This window comes from Theropithecus gelada, chromosome 1 (assembly GCF_003255815.1).
Source record: "Theropithecus gelada isolate Dixy chromosome 1, Tgel_1.0, whole genome shotgun sequence".
Taxonomy (NCBI): domain Eukaryota; kingdom Metazoa; phylum Chordata; class Mammalia; order Primates; family Cercopithecidae; genus Theropithecus; species Theropithecus gelada.
Genome location: NC_037668.1, coordinates 83128719 through 83134731, shown reverse-complemented (window position 1 = coordinate 83134731; position 6013 = coordinate 83128719). Strand labels below are relative to the sequence as shown.

At 40.8% G+C, this 6013-nt stretch overlaps 1 pseudogene; it reads right to left on the bottom strand.

The window, feature by feature from the left end:
• Positions 1 to 4343: 4343 nt before the first annotated feature.
• On the bottom strand, positions 4344 to 6013 carry LOC112607794 (annotated as a pseudogene).

The window sequence follows — 6013 nt, the reverse complement described above, 5'->3', positions numbered from 1 at the left end:
TCCCAGCACTTTGGGAGGCTGAAGTGGGCAGATCATGAAGCCAGGAGATTGAGACCATCCTGGCCAACATGGTGAAACTTTGTCGCTACTAAAAATACAAAAATTAGCTGGGTGTGGTGGCACTTGCCTATAATCCCAGCTACTTGGGAGGCTGAAGCACAAGAATCACTTGAACCCAGGAGGCAGAGGTTGCAGTAAGCCAAGATCATGCCCCTGCACTCCAGCCTGGCAACAGAGTGAGACTCCATATAAAAAAAAAAAATTTAAAAACAAAAGTAATTCCTCTCTTTCCCCAATATTATCACTAAGATTTAAAAGAAACTATTAGCAAGCTGAATCCAGTGTCATATGTAGTAAATTATACATCTCGACCAAGTGGGATTCACTCCAGGAATGCAAGGTTGGTTTAACATCTGAAAATCAATTAAGGCAACACATCATATCAATAGAATTCTTTTAATGGCATGATTATCTCAATAGATGAAGAAAAAGCATTTGGAGACAAAGATCCAATGCCTGTCATGATAAAAACAAAATAATAATAAGGAGCAGGTCACAGTGGCTCACGTCTGTAATCTCAGCACTTTGGGAGGCTGAGGCAGGTGGACCACGAGGTCTGGAGTTTGAGACCAGCCTGACCAACATGGTGAAACTCCGTCTCTACTAAAAATACAAAAATTAGCCACGTGCCACGGCACTCCAGCCTGGGCGACAGAGCAAGACTGTGTCTCAAAAAATAGTAATAATAATAATAAAAAGGAGAAAAAGAACAAAAGAGAAGTCTGTCAACTTGATACAGGCATCCGTGAAAAACCCATAGCTAACATCATTCTTAATGGTGAAAGACTGGGTATTTTCCCCATAAAATAGTAGCAAGACATGGATGGCTGCTCTTACCGCCTCCATTCAACACTCTACTGGAGGTTCCAGTCAGGGCAATTAGGCAAGAAAAATAAATAAAAGGCATCCAGATTGGAAAGATATATAAGATATATTATCTTACATATCATTAATATACAAGATAACAACATGATCTTGTGTATTAAAAATCCTAAGGAATTCACAAAAACTATTATAAATAATAAACAAATTCAGCAAGGTTACAGGTTACAAAATCAATATATAAAATTCAATTGTATGTTTATACATTTGCAATGAACAATCCAAAAATGAAATTAAGAAAACAATTACATTTGTAATAGCACCAAAAGGTAAAATATTTAGAAACAAATTTAGCTAAAGAAGGATAAGACTTGGCTGGGTGTGGTGGCTCATGTCTGTAATCCCAGCACTTTGGGAGGCCAAGGAGGGTAAATCACTTGAGGTCAGGAGTTTGAGACCAGCCTGACCAACACAGTGAAACCCCATCTCTACTAAAAAAAAAAAAAAAAAACAAATGCCAGGCACAGTGGCTCACACCTGTAATCCCAGCACTTTGGGAGGCTGAGGCAGGCAGATCACCTGAGGTCGGGAGTTCAAGACCAGCCTGAACAACATGGAGAAACCCTGCCTCTACTAAAAATACAAAATTAGCCGGGCATGTTGGCAGGCGCCTGTAATCCCAGCTACTTGGGAGGCTGAGGCAGGAGAATCACTTGAACCCGGGAGATGGAGGTTGTGGTGAGCTGAGATTACACCATTGCACTCCAGCCCGGGTAACAAGAGCAAAACTCTGTCTCAAAAAAAAAAAAAAAAGTCAGATACTTAATACTTATTACTAAGTATTAGAGAAGATGTGTAGAAATCAAAACCCTCATACACAGCTGGTAGGAATATAAAATTGGAAAAAATTTGGCAGTTCCTCAAAAATTTAAACATAGAGTTAACATTTGACCCAGCAATCCAAGTCCTAGGTTTATGTCCAAGAGAAATGAAAACATGTGTCTACACAGAAACTTTTACTTAAATGTTTATAGCATTATTCGTAATACCCAAAAGTTGGAAACAACTCAAATGTCCATCATGAATAGATAAACAAAATATCCATATAATGGAATACTATTCAGCCATAAAATGGAATGATCTAGTAACACATGCTACAACATGAATAAATCTTATAAAGGTATGCTAAGTGAAAGAAGCAAATTCAAAAGATCGCATATTGTAAGATTCCATTTATTTGAATTTTCTAGAATAGGCAAATCTATAGAGATCAAAAGTAGATTAGTGGTTGTTTATCTCTGTGGGGGTTGGGGGAAGTAGGGAAATGGGAGGGTGATAGCTAAAGGCTACAGAGTTTCCTTTTAGGTGATGAAAATGTTCTGAAATTGCCAACAGTTATAGTTGTACATACCTGTGAATGCACTGAAAACTAGAATTGTATATTTCAAATGGGTGAATTGTATGGTACGTAAATTATGCCTTTCAAGAAAGCTGTTATAAAAAAATCAATACTCAATTAGAGTATTCAAGGTATGAACGTTGATGACAATTTTCTGGTTGCTGTTTTTTTTTTTTTTTTTTTTAAGAAAAAACAAACATATAATATATAATGGATACAGATTTGTATCCATCAAAACCCAGTACATTAAATATCATTTTACTTTGCTTTTTCTGAAACAAATTAAAACTCACCTGAACCTTCATTTGCTAAAATATTGAGACATTGAATTATAGTTATAACTAGGGCCCCCCTACTTACCTTCCAGGAGGATTTATTCAGGTTGCAGGGTTCCTCTGCAGTCAAGAGCGTCAAGAAGGGCTCACTGGTACTTGGTGGGTACTTCCTGATGCTTTTGACTGCAGAAGAACTGGTTAACTGGTTAATACTGGTTAACAGTCAAAGAATGACAGTCTAAGCTTGCACAGGCTAAAGTACTTTGAGGAAAGGTGGTTCTGCTGCTCCTCTGCCCTGCCCTGCTAGAGACTGAGGGATTTTCCAAGACTAGAAGCCCTGGGACCCAACCAGTCACTTCTCTTTGAGCTCTTTCTACTTCCCGGGCCACTGTGAGCCAGCAATACAGATCAGCTTCCTTAAGACCATCCCTCCTATGGAGAATAACTAGAAAAGCTGGGAACAATACAGGAAATATCAGTTTGAAGGCACTGGAAAGTTTCTAAGAAAATGTGAGCTCAGAGGACCAATCCCGAAGAGAAAGGAAGTACAGAGAGGTGAACCCATCACTTGGTATTGCTTTTCCTTTGACATTTTTGCTGATTCTTAATCAGAACTGAGAAGCCCAAAAGCTGAAGAGAGCTTACAGGGCTGAGATGACAAGAATTGGAGATCAGGAGCCATTAAAGAGGAGGTACTCTGGTAAACACTATAGGATTTCATTTGATATGGTAATATGTTACATTGCCGGCCGCTAGTGAACCAAACCTTCCAGGATTTATGCCTGTGGGTGGTCCTCTTCACATTGGCTCTGGGTTTAGCCATGTGATTTGTTTTCTTTTGTTTGTTTCTTTAGAGACAGGGTCTCGCTGTTTGGCCCAGGCTGGAGTGCAGTAGCTATTCACAGGTGTGATCACAGCACACTCCCTCCTCAATCTCCTGGCCTCAAGCAATCCTCCTGCCTCAGGCTCCTTAGAAGGTAAGACTACAGGTGTTCACTGCTGCATCTGGCTCATGTGATTTGTTTTTATCAATAGTACATTAGTGAAGGTGAAAACAAAGATTAAATATGCACTTGCTCACTGGGACTTGTACTTTTGGATTTCTCCCTGTTAGAATCTAGCCTCCATGCTTAAGTCAAGGTTATCCCAGTGGAGAAATACGCCATGTGGAAAGGCCCTGGGGGATGGAATACCGTATAGAGATGCTATGTGAAAGCTTACCAAAATGCCCCAGCCCAGTGCCCAGCTGAATGCAGCTTTACAAATGATCCCAGCCAACACCAAATGGAGAACTGTCTAGTCAACCCAGAGAATTACAAGAAATCACTATTGTTTTAAGCCACAAGTATTGAAGTGGTTTGAGACACAGCAATAAACAAGTAAATCAGAATCCTCCAAGTAAGGATGGGCCAAATATAGACTAGGCCTCACAAAGACTGAGGTCCAGCAAACCCACAAAAACCCTTCTAATCTCTGATTGAATTAAATTGCTTTTTTTTTTTTTTTTTTTGAGGCAGAGTCTTGCTGTGTTGCCCAGGCTGGAGTGTAGTGGCACGATGTCAGCTCATTGCAACCTCTGCCTACCAGATTCAAGTGATTCTTCTGCCTCAGCCTCCCGAGTAGCTGGGACTACAGGCATGCGCCACCATGCCCAGTTAATTTTTGTATTAGAGACAGGGTGTCACCATATTTGCTAGGCTAGTCTCAAACTCCTGACCTTATGATCCGCCCGCCTCGGCCTCCCAAAGGTTGCTTATTTTTTATTTTTTACTGCAAAAGTCTTTATTTTTCATACAGGGTGCCACTGTAGGTAACCATCAGAGAACATATTGCTATTTTCAAATATGCAGACTGAACAAAAGCATTTTAGCATGCTGCCTTACCGTACATAGAAAACTGGTGAACATCTTCAGACACTAAGACCAGGAAATAAAATGGGTTAATGCTATTTGTTGATACGTTTATGAATCATTCAGCAGTGTTAATACAAGCTATATTTACCTGCAAGCAGAATTACAATCACTCACTCTGGCAGCACTGGGCAATTCTAAAATGCAGGTCTAGTGAAAGGTAGGTACAACCAGCAAGCAAGCAAGGATCAGATGCCATGTCTACTTCTGAAAGCAGTGACTGATTTGAAACCAGGCTCTGCAGATTTTAAGAATCGATACAGCCACCTTAACAGCTTAATATTGAGCTTCCCTTACTTTGTATGTTGGCAGTCAACAAAAGTGAGAATTTCTGAAACAAGCTAAATAGGATTAAAAAGCAAAACGCTGTCCAGGTAACAACAGAATTGCTGCTTCACAACTTTTGCCCAGTTCTCACCTGTTGTCTTACAAAAACCCCTCATCTGGTAAGTTTTAGTGAAAACCTCTAGCGACTGTAACAGACTTTTCTCAACCCAGCTCTAGATACTAAGTATCAGAAACAAGGCTTGTGAAGTGGATGTGTCCACAGGAAAGTGCAGTGTTTCTACTGGAGGTAAGTGTCAAGTTTTCTCTCCATGTTGCCAAAGGAATCTGCTCCCATGTAATCAGCCTGGCCCTGTTCCCACTGCTCCTTCCATTCTTCTGAGGATACAAAAGCTGGGCCATAGCGGGGATCTCCCCGAGAGAGATGTGATATGGCTCCTGAGACATCTTCCACATTTATGTATGAGCAGTTGCCTTTGACAAGGCCAAATTGTTGAAGTAGAGGTAAAATGATGGTGGTAAAGATGTTCCACCAGGATGAGAAACTCTGAATGAGTCATGTTGTGATGGTGGGACTCACTTGACACTTTTTGTTTTGGGATCATAATTCCATGGTTTGCCTCGTCCCAGGAAATGCACAACTTTGGCACTTCCGCCAAACACTTTAAATGCTGGGAGGTAGGAATATACAGAGATGCGACTTAGGCTATAAATAAACAGCAGGTGTTTTCTGATAGCTGTTGTTGCCCAGCTGTTAAAAAACGTGTTCTGTATGCTTTGTTCCCCACCATCAAAACTACCTTGCTCAGAAGCAAGATGCAACAGCTGATTATATGTTTCAACTGAAGGCTGATAAATTCAGAATTGAAGCAGTCAGACTACCCTGGGTCAGGTGCTGCTAACAATTCTTCTCTCTCAAAAAGATCATCAATATTTGCTGGGACCAGAGTATCTGCATCCATGAATACACATTTTGAATAATATGTAAGCGACCAGCAGTGGAGCTTTGTCAGCATGACACCCAACTGTGACCTCTTCATTAAGCTTAGATGAGCAGAATCACCGCTGTCCAAGACATCTACCATGATGACTTCATCAAAGACTCTCTTTCAAACTTTTCTCATGGAGTCTGAGACCTGTGGGGTGGGGAGCCTGACTAGCCTCCTGGTGGTCCTGTGCTGTTTCAGAGATGAGTCCGGGACCAGGGCACCTTTGGTGTAGGCATCATTTGTGGTCAGTGTCACAAAGGCCTGATCTGTCAT